Genomic DNA, 13,871 nt, shown 5'->3' with positions numbered 1-13,871 from the left:
AGACAGAGATAGAGAGCACATGAAAGTGTTCTGAGACCAGATAGTCAAGTATGTGGAGATTCAGCGACATTTTGTGCATATTCATTATGGCGTTATGCTTTGTAGGATGTTTTAATGCAAATATAGAGTTTTTGAAGAGTTTTCCAGAAAAGTTGATAGAGGAAATTCTGATGTCAATATGGACATTATTAAGCTTGTCCCAGAAGAACTGTAAACAGGAAGCTTCAGTCATAGTGAGATAATAACTGGACACGACATGTGATTTATGGAAAAATTCACAGAGATGCAGTGGATGATTGGCTTTCAGACTAAATGCCCGTGGCTAGTAATATCCCTCAGTGATCAATTCTGGGTCCATTGACATTTGATCCAAGGATCTGGATTAACATGTAGTAAATTGCATCAGCAAGTCGCAAATGATGCAACATTTTGAACTTTTCTGATCAGCAATGATAGCCTCATTACAATAAGGATGTAGAAGCTTTGGAGAGAGTGCAGAGAAGATTTAGCAGGATGTTGCCTGGATTGAGAAACAAGTCTTATATGGCAAGCTGAGCAGAGCAGTATCTTTTCACTTTGGACAGTACAATGATGAGAGGGTTCCAATCATATCTACCTGTTACACCACACTCAGGAAATTATTTATGTGCTTTCCCAGATACCTCTGTTCTACCATACTCAATAGTCAACCATTTGCCATGTATGTTCCACGTTAGTTTGTTTTTCCAAATTACAACAGGTAGCACTTATCTGTTTTAAATTCCATGTGTAATTTTTCTGTACCATTTTCCAGCTCGTCCATATCCCTCCGCCAGCATCACATTGATGAGTGTCGACGGGGATCTGTCTCCAAGCCCATCCAGGTAGAGCAAACATGCTCCTCACTCTCGGCATGAGAGTCGAACATCTAGGTTAATAGCTCTCTGAAGGCTGCCTTCCAATGGTGGCCTGTGGATAAAGTTGGCCACTTTGTCTGCAGTTTGTGGATCCAATGTACTGGCGACATGGCAGTACCGGGTGGTCTCTGCTGTGACGCCCTAAATCTGGAACTGAGCATCCAGCTGGTCGAAGCACACGCCGGGTCGAACTGTCCAGAAGGTCGGGATCTTCAGCCAACTGTACTGTCTGCTACTTCGCTATCCATCGCTGGACACACACACACACACACACACACACACACACACACACACACACACACACACACACACACACACAGAGTGTGGCAGGTTAAGATGACTCCTTTAATAGGGCTGGAAATTCTGCTTTTATAAAGTTCGCCGTTTTTGCTGAGTCAGCCATATCAGTAACAATAGCCGGCGAGAACTTCCATGCATATGAATACCCTTCTTCCCCAGCCTGTTTCTGCTGAGTAGCTTGACCAACGTCATTTTAGGGCTGTTGGTCTGATGCAGCCCCAGCTTCTACCCCCGCCGGTTCATTGTCCTGGGTGTCGCTTTAGCCATATCTGTCCTCGTCTGCTGCCGAGCGCTGTGTCGACCCGATCTCCGCAATTGAGACCCACCACAGTGGCATCTATGATCAGCGGCAGCCACGAGGGTTTTCAGAATAGGAAGAAGCAGGAGATCAGGAGATCTCTCCATCTCCATTATAGAAGGAGAAGCGGTGAAGATGGCCCACTGTTTGTTGAAAACGGCAGTGGATCAGTGAAGTGTTATGAGGATAACTTCATTGCAGGCAGAGGGTTGTTGGCGATTCGTGGGCTACTGGCAACTGCGGTGGAAGGATTTACATGGGGATGTTGACTGTTGGAAAGTGACTCAAGGTGTACCAGGAATCGTAAATGGGGTGCGAGAAGGTGTGGGGAACACCAAAGGGATACTTTTCATGTCTGGAATTCGCATCTGGAACCCAGGATGCTGAGGGTTTGGACTGGACTCTCGAGTGGCTGCAGGGGCTGCTTCAGCGGTGGAGTTGAAACTATGGACACTCGGTGACTCCCTCTGATTAACTTTTCATTATTCTTCCTCTGAGTGTAAGAGGTTTTTAAGGCCATTTCTACCGATGGCGAATCTGTCTGACTACCGGCAGATGGAAAACAAATTCCGTGTAATATTGCAGTGTCGATATTGCAGGAAAATAAATGGTATCTTGCGTCTTGAATCGACCAACCGTTCATGGATTGCTACGACGCATCAAAAAGTATTGTACGCAGCAGTCAAACAAATGTTTTCTCCTGCCGTGTGTTAACTGCGAATATTTATGACCATTCTACCTTTCGTTTTGATCATATTTGCAAATCTAATTTCACAAGTAGCCTTGTTGTTGATCTTCAAGATGCTCATTTGGGTCGCAGCAAATAAAAAATCAGGCACATATGTGGAATATACTGTAAAACGTATATAGCAATAAATTCATCGTTGTCTAAAGATTAGAACTTGTCGAGATATATCGCAGGATATATGCCGTTCCCTGACTTCATCCATGACGTTTTATCTTCACTGTTTGCTGGTATGACTTCGGTATGTGTGCGGATATGACCCGCGGTGCACACTATCGCCTGCCAATGTAACAGCAGCGATGATGCCACGATGGGCTGACAATTCATTCGTGGAAGCAGTTGAATGCATTATGCACTCGCAATGTGATACACGGATGGGAAGTGTCTGGATGGTGATGGAATGGGTGCAGAGCAGTGGGACGAATGGAATGATTTTTTTTTGGCACAAAATAGAAGGGCCAATTAGCCTGTTTGTTCTGAACTGTTCTTTGCCTCTAACATGTCTGTAATTTTTGTTGTGTGATGAAGAATTGTTATGTTTCCCACTTGGGATTCTTCGTGCGTCAAGGGAGAATAGATTAGTTTGTTTTTTTTTTGGAGTAACAATTTTTAACATTAATTATACTACGCTGTTTTCAACATTGGGTATTTATTTGTTCTTTCGAAAAGCGATAGCACAGAGTCTGAAAGACACTTCAGGCTGAACCATCAGGGCGCAACTCACTGGCATCCTGATCGCGTTCGAATGAGGGAAAGGACGCATCTGCAAGTCGATTGTGTTGGATGACATTGAACACAGACATCTTCTTGTGTTTATGTGCAACTAATTTCTAACGAGACGTTTAATTAATTAACAGCATTTAATTCGAATCATTTACAAATTTCAATATCGGGTGGAAGATTTGAAACGCCAAAAAATGTGGGATTTCAGGAATGCACTGTACCCAGTTATTACGGTCATTGGCATACCTGGTAAGTAATTTCCGGCCACCTTGTGATTCCGTCCTCAAACTTTACGTGGGCATGTTTCAATTGTCTTTCAGGGCAGTCGTCCATCTTTCACAGTTTTCCTTCATTCTATCATCACCAGACGTCCCGTCCCCTTTGTGTTCGGAATGTACTCTTCCCCGGCTCCAGGATTGTTTCACCAGACACAGAGAAATTTTGCACATCCAGCTGTAAATGCACTGCTTCACATTTATACCGACATGTGGCACAACTTAATTTAAATATCGGGGACTTTACAAGGATTCAGGTGGAAATAGAACTTGTTTCCAATATTGCTGGATGTTTTGATGCTCACTTCTCATAATTTGAAAAAAGAATATCAATAGCCACATGATCTGTTTCAGCGTTCGCCTGTTAAAACATTTTTGGACGCTACCAGTCTGTTTGGGGCGGGTCGAGCGATAATCATTCTACACATATTCATGGTGATGACGAATGAACGAAGCCCATCAGTTTATTTCCGGCTTCACATTTATTCTTCAATAGATTATAGCATTTATAATGAATATTTAAACCTTGTAACTTTATGTGAAGGAGACATTTTTAATCGTTGTCACGGGGAATGTCCGAATATCTCTAAGGTCTAAGTTCTTTGACAGTTCGGGTTATGTTGCCGTTCTCTGAATCTCAGCCAACAGAATAAAATTCATTGTTTACCCGCATATTGTTTGTGAATTCACGCAGCAGTTGTGATCCTGCGCTGTTGTGATCCTGCGCTGAATACCGGCGGGGGGGGGTGGGGGGGGAACAATGAATGGGTGCGAAATCAATGAATGCCCCGGCGGCACGCTGGTGATTATGCAACGCTGTTCCAGCCCCACGACCTGGTTTGAAAATGGTGCCAACTGTAAGATGTTTGGACATTGTTCCCATGATTGGCGTGGTTTTCCCCGAGTGCTTCGGATTCCTCCCTCCCTTCAGAACGTACCGTGGATGTAATGTAATTGGATTTAATTGCGCGGCATGAGCTCGTAGACATCATTGTTAACATTATGTCTGATAACACGAAGTATTAAAGTCTGAAGAAGTCCACGAATCGGAATGGAAAATATTTTCTCTTATTCATTTATGCGCTTGATTGACATGGGATTTTTGTCGCAGTGTAACTGTTCACTTCTTTCCCCAGTTAACCTGGTGGCAATCATCATTCTTCGCCAAGGGAAGTGCGGCCTCTCCAAATGCATCACTCACTATCTGCTGGCCATGGCTGGGGCGGATCTACTGGTAGTCGTTATCGAAGTGCTGTTCTACCAGGTGGTTGAAAATTACCGCTACGACTGGCTATTTAATCACAGTACTCTGAGCAGAATTGTCATTGTCTTGAACAAAGCTCCGTTCTGCCTTGTCCACTATGTTTTGTGTCACTGCGCAGTTGATTGGTCCGTGTGGCTCACAGTGGCTTTCACTTTCGATCGCTTTGTCGCCATTTGCTGTGCAGATTATAAAACAAAATACTGTACTCCGAAAATTGCGAATTTGGTTATTGGCACGATAGGTATCGGAATGTTTTTTCAAAATATTCCTTTTTATTTCCTTTACATGAGGTCAACATTCGTTGACAAAGGCATTTGGCAGTGCAGCGGTCGACCTCCACTTCTCCTTTCAAAACTTGACGTGTTTAACTGGTTGGACTGTCTGTTCAACACGCCGATTCCTTTCCTCCTCATTTTAATCTTCAACGCGTTGACTGTGCGATATATCCTGGTGACGAGCAGCGTCCGCAGGAGACTTCGAGGAGAGAGGTATTGGGAGAAAGAGAGGGACCCAGAGATGGAGAATCGGAGACAATCCATCATTCTGCTTTTTAGCTTATCGGGCAGTTTCCTTTTCTGCTGGTCGACAACCACCGTAGTATTCGTTCTGCAGCGAATTTTGTCAGAGTATTACTTTATTACAAATATACGATTCTATTTCATCAATGAAGCTGGGACAGTTGTTCAGCTGTTCAGTTGTTGCACGAACACCTTCATTTATGGAGTGACCCAGTCAAAATTCAGAGAGCAGCTGAAGATTATGGTGTTCTCCCCAATCCAGCTGGCTATTAATGTCATTAGAAATTTTGTGTCGAACATGTGAATGTTTCCTGAAAAGCCGCGACACGCGACACCTGCCATAGACAGGCCACACTCACCGAACGCATTTCGGCAAACCTTGAAGCGACTGAGGCAACTGTCGACCTCTTCTCTCTCCCTTCATTGTCCACGTCACATGGTTAAGAGTAATTCCATCATTGTGTTTTACGAAGAAACAGGAGGTGTATCGTGAATTACATATTGTCAGGCAAAATTATTGTTATCACGCAGTTATTAATAGCGACATTCCACTTAATATAATATGGTTGTTGTATGCGCAACCTATCAGTTTTATCAATCATTTCAATTAAATATGTTTGTTGTATGCGGTACCTAACCATTTGAAAATTTACTTCAAAATAAAATCAGGAAGCGCTGTAAATCCACTAGATAAGAAACATGGAAACATTTAAAACATTGTGACCACCCAGCAGTTTTCAAGAGTGACTATTTCGTCTCCATCGACCAACTCGTCCTTTGATATGGACACAGCTCTCCTGAATTCCAGTCTTCATTTGCCACTCTAATACAGCTGATTTCTCACTCTTCCAGCCCCGATACTCGACCACATTCATAATATACATCTCAATTCGTTGTATGCATTTATATCCTACAGCAGTTTCTGAAGACATGTGCTATAAGCTCGGAATATCTACCGGTGGGCAAAAAAGATATATTTTATAATAGCGCAGGCTGAGAAAGACAGAACTGTCGCAAGTACAATATCTCCCCGTCTTCACCTCGCTCCAAATATCAATGTGACAATATAAACAATGGAACTGTGACAGAGTGTGTGTGTTTTTGGGAGATAAATTGGGAAAATGTTTGTAAGTGTAAGTGACTTACAAACACTTTAAAACATGTCTTATTTAAACATTGGAGACTATAGGCTCCAGAGCTTTTGCAAGAGTTTAAAGAGTGCTCAAGCGACTTCACTAATGGATTGTTGTTTACAAAAGGAAACAGATGAAAAATCATACAGACCGCCATGTCTGGAAGAGTACTTGATGTTCTGAAAGGGTAATGTGGTTTTGCAAGCAGAGGTAGTCAAATAGGCTTACTCTCAGAGAGTCAGAGAGAGAGAGAGGGGGTAGAGAGAGAGAGAGAGAGAGAGAGAGAGAGAGAGAGAGAGAGAGAGAGAGAGAGAGAGAGAGAGAGAGAGAGACACACACAGAAATAACTTGTACAGGGTTACAACCTGCAGAAGTTGCTGCAACTGGAATAGGACAAGCTGGCAAGCAGTTTGGAAGACGGTCTGATCAAAGCCATTGGGGTACATGCAAGAGGAGAGGACTGTCTGTCTACTGTTTCACTTGGAATAATATAAACAAAATTGAACTCTCTGATGACCTGAAAGAAAGAGGTTATCATCTGCAGAACCTTGAATGGGCAAGGTTCGTCAGCAAGATATTGGAGTGGCTGATGGATGTACATCAGTTGTGGATTGTCTAGAACAACAAACCTCTCTCTGAAAACCAACAAGAACTTTCCTGAGCAGTCGCAATTTATCTTTCAAGCACCAAAATCTGGTGAACTTTATAAATGTTAAATTATCTGCACAGTATAATAATTGCTTCCAACCAGTGAACTTGGAGGAATTAGAAGTGAGATTGGACTTTGAACCAAATAACCTTTCTGAACTCACACACACACGCATTACATACATGTGTGCTTAGAATAAGAAGAGGGTTTTGTTAGGTTAAGTAAATCAATAGAGATAAGTTAAAGTATTTTTTAAAACTTTATTTATTGAACAAAAATTAAAATACCAATATAAAATAAAATGTAACAATAATACAAAATTATCAGCCTATATATGAGAAAAGAAAAGGTTAACAGCTAGTGTTAGTGTTGGTAGATTTTGCAGCATTCTAGTAAGTTGGCAAGGCAATTCGAAGGGACCAATTAGCACGATGACTAACTATAGGAATTTACTGTGAACCATTCAATGAGCAGGTCTGATAAGAGGCTGTTAATCTTCTGTAGCAATGGAATTTCTACTTCGTAGCAATTGGATTGGGTAAGAATGTATTGTGTGAACTCTTGATTGGGCCAAATGTAACTCGTCCCATGTGTAAACTGAGCAAAGACAAGATGTGAAACACGAGGTCAGTCTCTGCATCTCTGTGAAGCTTTCTGCAGATAGCTCACAATCCTACAGAATAAAGAAAGTCCCGACCAGTCGAAAGGATCGGTAATATAATTTCGTATATTCCATTGAATACACTGGAATCCACATTTGGTGTCAGAAGTGGGGTTCCAAAGTCTCTGCAGATTCTTGACCGATGAAACGAAGTGGAGTGAGTTTATGCACACCAGGGATTTGCACAGCAGAGCAGGTACATCTTTTATCTTCTCCATTTTCCCTGCTCTGAATGAACCATCTCTGGGTGATTCTGTGGCCAGGGACTGAGAGACCTAATGGAATTTAATGGTGGATAGAGAAAGGTCAGACTTGAATTAAGAGTTCAGGGAACACTGCAATCTGGGACCATGGTTGAATTGGAGCACCGGGAGCTCAGATATGGTCAGAGACCTTAATGGGTAATCATATGGATACAGTGCGTGAAAAGGGTTCACCAATATAGACAATGTGTGAGAAATATCCAGATGATGAGAAGACTATAAGTAAATTTTTGGGTGGGGGGGGGCTTTGAATAAGAAATTAGGTAAAATGGTGTGGCCTGTAGAATGATGAATTAATAAAAGAGGCAAAACAGTTGATTTGGAAGCATACGTTAAATGAGGAAGTTTTGAATATAATAGAAATATGGTGCCTACTGGCACAAGAAAGAAAAGAGAGAGATAAACTTGCACATTGACAGACTAATGCCGCACAACTGGGGATCCCATTGACAAAAGGGGAATATTAAAACCTGTGGAAATTCTCCAGAAAGAATGTGAACAGGAGGTTCAGAGAATTGATCAGGAATACTGCGTAGTGGGGTGACTAGTAATATGGGGAGTGATTTACCTTGTATGTCGAATAATGATGTAATCTTTTAGTTCAATTTGTTTCCTTGAGTGTATAAAAGTTGATGCATCCATTTGTTGAATAGAGTCCTTCAGAGGCTGCTTTCGGAGGCAATAAGCAGTAACAGATATCGCAGGTTAACTTGGTGTCTAATAAAAAGTTAACTGTACCAGTTCTGTGTGCCATGTTCTCTGCATCAGTAAGTAGTAGTTTCAATACATTTGACAAACCAGCCAGGAGTCCAAGATTGAGGAATGCTTGCTGGATGATGTCAGTGACCAGCTGAACGAGCAGCTAAAGAATAAAGAATGGGCCGATGGGACACTTTCCCCGTTTTTCTCTTAAGGTGTGAGATCATAGCATAACTTTGATGGAATCCATACGGACTGTGAGTGTTGCATCCCGAGCACACAGAGGATAAGGGCTTAAGGATTTGCTTGGTGAAGAGATAAAAGTACTGTCCAACATAACATGTTGTCCTAGTTCTGACGCCATGCCCTAGATTGATTGTTAAGAGGGAAAATCCCAACATGAAGGTCTGGACTCTGAAGTGGCACAGAAGAAAAAAGGGCAACATGGGACACGTGTGTGATAAGCCAGGAGTAAACACTCCCATTGGTAAAATGTTGGAAATGAGGGATGTGGGGGCACCGGACAGCCAATGTATTATTTATATCTGAAGTATGGTAAAATTTTTAAATTGAAGAATGATTTGCACAGTTCAGACAAAAGGTAGGAATTGAGCAGGAGGCCAGGAAATAGCTGGACAGGTAAATTTATTGTAGAATTAAAAATGTAATGATATATCAGAAAAGGGATCGGTCCCTCGTTCTTGTTCCAATTACATGGAGCAGGAAGCAAATTTATAATGGTAGTAATACAGCTGTGGTAAAATTATTAATGTGGAGAAAAGTATAAGAGCTGGAGAGATAATGGAAGTCACAGGAGAGGAAACGTTGGGGATCTCAATTATATGCCTGGAGTATTGCTTGGTAATCAAATAAAGTTAATCGTGATTGGCAGCTCCCGCCCTATCTGTGCAGTATATTTATATGAGGCTGAAATTGAACTTTTCTCCACGTAAGATGTGGAATAAAAAAAATACATTTACAAGGAACAGAGCAGTACTAACCACAGAATGTGAAACTGATTTAGCATTTCAGATTAAAGATATGATCATTATGATTAAAATGGTTACACATTCACTCAGGTGCCAAATGATTAGCAAACAGAATGTGAAAAAAATAAAAACCTGGTGTCCCGATGTCAGGCAGGGCGACCCTATTGTTGCAGAGAGATGAGAATGAGGAATCAAAAAAATTTTTGTGGGTAAGGCCAGCCCCCATATGTACCCCAGCAGCCATAGTGTCCAGACCTATGATGTAAAATTGTTGCTAATTTTGAAAAAAAAACTTGAAAGCTTGCCTTGCACTCTCAGTGACAGTAGAAAGTCTGTGCATGAGTGAGGAAGAAGGGGTTAAAGAGTTTAACTGGAAGTTATCTGCAGTCATTTGAAACCTGCCTTCCAGAGAGCATCAAGCAGCAATTTCACACGTTTTAGGGCTTTAAAAGTAAAAATGAAATGGTGTTCCACTTCTACAGTGTTTCCCGGTTCTAACTTGTACAGAAGGAGGAAAAATGAATGAAACAGAAGAAAGAATTATTTAAAAAACTGCAAAGTTGGTTATGACAAATGTAAGATGGTCTAATACCAATAGAAACCTAAAAGAGTGGCGATGACTCTTGGGCCAAGATTTAAAGAGAGAGAGAGAGAGAGCTGAGATACCTTCGAAACCCAGAATAAAACACATCCAACATTTAGGAGAAGCTCTCCTGTCATGTAATTCAATAGACGACTCAAGCATTTTTGAGACACGATGAACCTTTCAAATGACCTTCTTTCTATGAGTGTATTGCTGTTAACTCGATGGGCTTTTGGAACTGCTTTGTGAAAAATGCAGAAATGAAGTAATGAAGACGGCAGCCTTCTATCATCCAGTTTTCCAAAAAAATGGAATTGTTTTCCCTTGTTAGAGGCAACATGATAGGGAAAGGAACACTTCTACCCATACCAGAAGTTTTTACCCCTTGTGAGTGCTTACAAAGATGTAACTGTAAAAGCTGCTGTTATAAACGGTCCTTTCACCGTTTGTTCAGAACGTGATGACTGCTTGAATAGGACAGTCTTGCCTGATATGGGGATGAAGCATAAGTTCCAGGGATGCCCCTACCATTTCATTAAGCTCTCTAAACAATAGCGGTGTGCCATAAATTATGAACCAGCCCTGTTGGACAATCTTTCTACCAAATGCAATTCATTTTATTTATATATATATATATATATATATATATGCACGCAATAATGTAGATTGGCTAAAGATGAGTGGTATAGGAGGGGTACGTCACTAATCTAAGAAAGTAGGACATTCGAAAGGAAGGAATTATTTACTGCCTACGAAATTATCCTGGTAAAGAAATTGAATGCCTACCATTTGAGAATTGGATCGGAATAAATTGGGAAATCGCTGGAAAGGACAATTCCAGGTCCCGGCAATAACACTGACTACTGTAATGCTTGAAGGACAGCCTCACTAGATACTCCACACAGACTTAGGAAAAATGCCCAGCTAAGACATTAAGACTTTTATAATAAAAGACTGAAAAAGAAACGCCCTTGTACAACACAAGAAATGTATTGTTATCCCTCCTGTAGACCTGACATTTGAACTGAACACAGGAGTCGAGACTGAGAAGTGGATTTTTTTTTTGTGAGAGCATCATACACTTTCCAATGTGTCTTACTAATATATTGCAAAGATTAATGTTTGTAGCACAAATCAGAAGTTATGGCTATTGGCCAATGCATCCGATAAGTGGTTCCAAGCAGTTAAAGGAAGGTTTAGAGATGGTCAGCTACGCTTATTTGATGAGATAGGCAGTATGACTAGAGGAGGTTGCCAGGGTACTCGCTTTAGAATGCAATCACCTCTTGATTAACACAGCCTGCATATTTCTTAATTAACAGTTACCCCATGTGTTTTGATGATCCGAGATGGGGATGTGGGATGCTAAAGTTGAAAGATAATTTGTCTTGTATAGAAGAACACTGCTGGGAATACGATTATGAGATTAAGGAATGACACTTCACATGCACTTGTTTAAGGAAGGAATGTTTAAATTCAACTCGAGAAACTTGGGTCTTCTGTGGGGATGATGTTGGGAAAAATGAAGTAAGTGTCAGAAATAAATCACCCTCGAATTTGATTAGAGAGTCACACACACACACACACACACACACACATACACACACACACACACACACACACACACGCACACACACACACACACACACACACACACACACACAAAACACACACACACATAGAGAAAATGATAGAGAGAGAAAGATTTCCCTGCATGTTATCAGTTTAAGAAAGCACATGTGTTACAGGAAACAGCCTCCCTCTCTAGTTTTCCATTAGGACATTAAGACCTTTTATCATCCCATGCCCAGAAAATGCGAGGGTTTGAAGATGGATCATCGCTGAGGAGTGTCAATGGACCATAATAATCCTGTTACCCTAGGATCTGACATTGGATGGCAAGTCCTCAGTTCCATTTCCCTTGGAAGATCAGCTGGTATAATGGATGCCAAGAATCGCAATAATCTCATCTGTCACTTAACAGCGTTGGGCAATGAGACAATGGCAGGGTTGGAGGCGGTTAATTGAGAATTGGTAGAATCGAGGATTTTCTCACAACAAATCAGATATACAGTGGATTATCAGTTTGCTACCCAGGGTGGTGTAAACTCATTTATAGGGGATATGTGCATTACAAAGGTTGCAGATGAATATTTAGAGGTGATGCAAGATATCCATAAATAGTTAGACCATTTTAGACAGGGATCGAGGGGCAGAATGGATGGCTAGTGTGGTTAACCTGAATATTCGGAGGGCATGAGGGGGGGTCATATATCTTACATGCAATTGTGATGTTAGCTAATTAAAAATTATGAAGCAAAATACAAAAGTAAGAAAATGAATGTAGTGCAAAAGTGAATTAAAACACAAAATGGAAGCCTGATGTCTAGATTGAGAAGAGGCTCCATGAATGATACGGGCTGGTATCAACAGATGGCTTTGGAATGCAGACAGTGTAGATAAGAAATGCATGACAAGTTCTCTGTTTAAATTCCATGGGAGACAGTGGTTCGATTCAAAATTTGGGATGTCAAAGGAGAAGACGAAAAGACAGAAGAAAAGTACCAAAAGAATATTAATTAGTTTATATGTTGCAGGATTTATTCGCTAACAGGATGGAAAGCCTTACTACGAATAATTGGAATTGTGAAGAAAGCAGAAGCAACAGACTTTGGACTGACGAAAAAAGTGTCTGTGTTATGTTTGGCAAGCAATGTTGTACCTTTATTCAAAACCACACTCTTCAAGATGCTTCATTTATTGGGGCTATGAATAAACGTAAGAGTCTGGGGCAAGAATTTAAGGAGAATGCTGGTTATGGTCACCATTTCTTTAACTGGTTACATGCGAACTTTGGACTTCTGGGTTCATTGATTACTAAAATTGTGCTGATTGTAGTATTCATAATAGTGATTCTCCTCTTGACTGAATGTTGCGTGTTGCCACTCATTAAGAGAGATCTTTTGACTTGGGTAAGCCCAGCCACCCCTAAGATGCTGCAAAGGAAGGAATTGCAAGAGGTGGAGATTGAGCAGTGGGAGGAGAAGGAGATACAGGCTCAGATATAATTGGAGCTTTGGGAAGCTGAGTGTTGGAGACTGGGGAATATAGATGCGTATGGAGATAGGCAGTGAGGAAGTGGCCAATGGTGGGTTAGGGACGAGTGTGCAACAACCCCTTTGTTGGGATATGCCAGTTATAAACCACCAAGAGTGCTCAGAAAGTTGTGATGAAATCACAAAAGGGAGGAATGAGAAAGGGAAGGGTTAACAGCTTGCAATAGTGTAGCTAGGTTTTACAGCATTCTAGTACAATGAGCAAGGCAATTCAAAAGGACCAAATAGCACATTTACTAACTATAGGAATTTACTCTGAACCAATCAACGTGCTGGTCTGACAAGAGACTGTCAATCTTCTGTAGCAATAGAATTTGTACTTAGCAGCAATTGCATTGGGTAAGAATGTATTGTGCAAACTCTTGGCTGGACCAAATGTAATCTGACCCATGTGTAAACTGAACAAAGGCAAGATGTGAAATATGAGATCAGTCTCTGCCAGCATTTATAGAGAGAGCATATTTGTGAGGCTTTGTGCAGATAACTCACAATTCTGCGGAATAAAGAATGCCTGACTGGATGAAAGTTTCAGTAACGTCTTTTGGAAGAGTCCACCAAAAGAATTTACACCCTATCCCTCACATTCCTCCTTCCTCACCTCTCCCCACTAATTTACCCCCAAAATATAATAATCAATGGAGCTAAATACATATTTATCAGTACTTTAATGCCAAGCATGGTGCCAATCCCATCTAAAAAAATATCACTGCATTTCCAAACTGACTCATTTCTGTGATAGGTTTCACATTTTAATAAAGA

This window comes from Narcine bancroftii, chromosome 2 (genome assembly GCF_036971445.1).
Source record: "Narcine bancroftii isolate sNarBan1 chromosome 2, sNarBan1.hap1, whole genome shotgun sequence".
Taxonomy (NCBI): Eukaryota; Metazoa; Chordata; class Chondrichthyes; order Torpediniformes; family Narcinidae; genus Narcine; species Narcine bancroftii.
Note: the sequence above shows the minus strand (reverse complement) of the source record.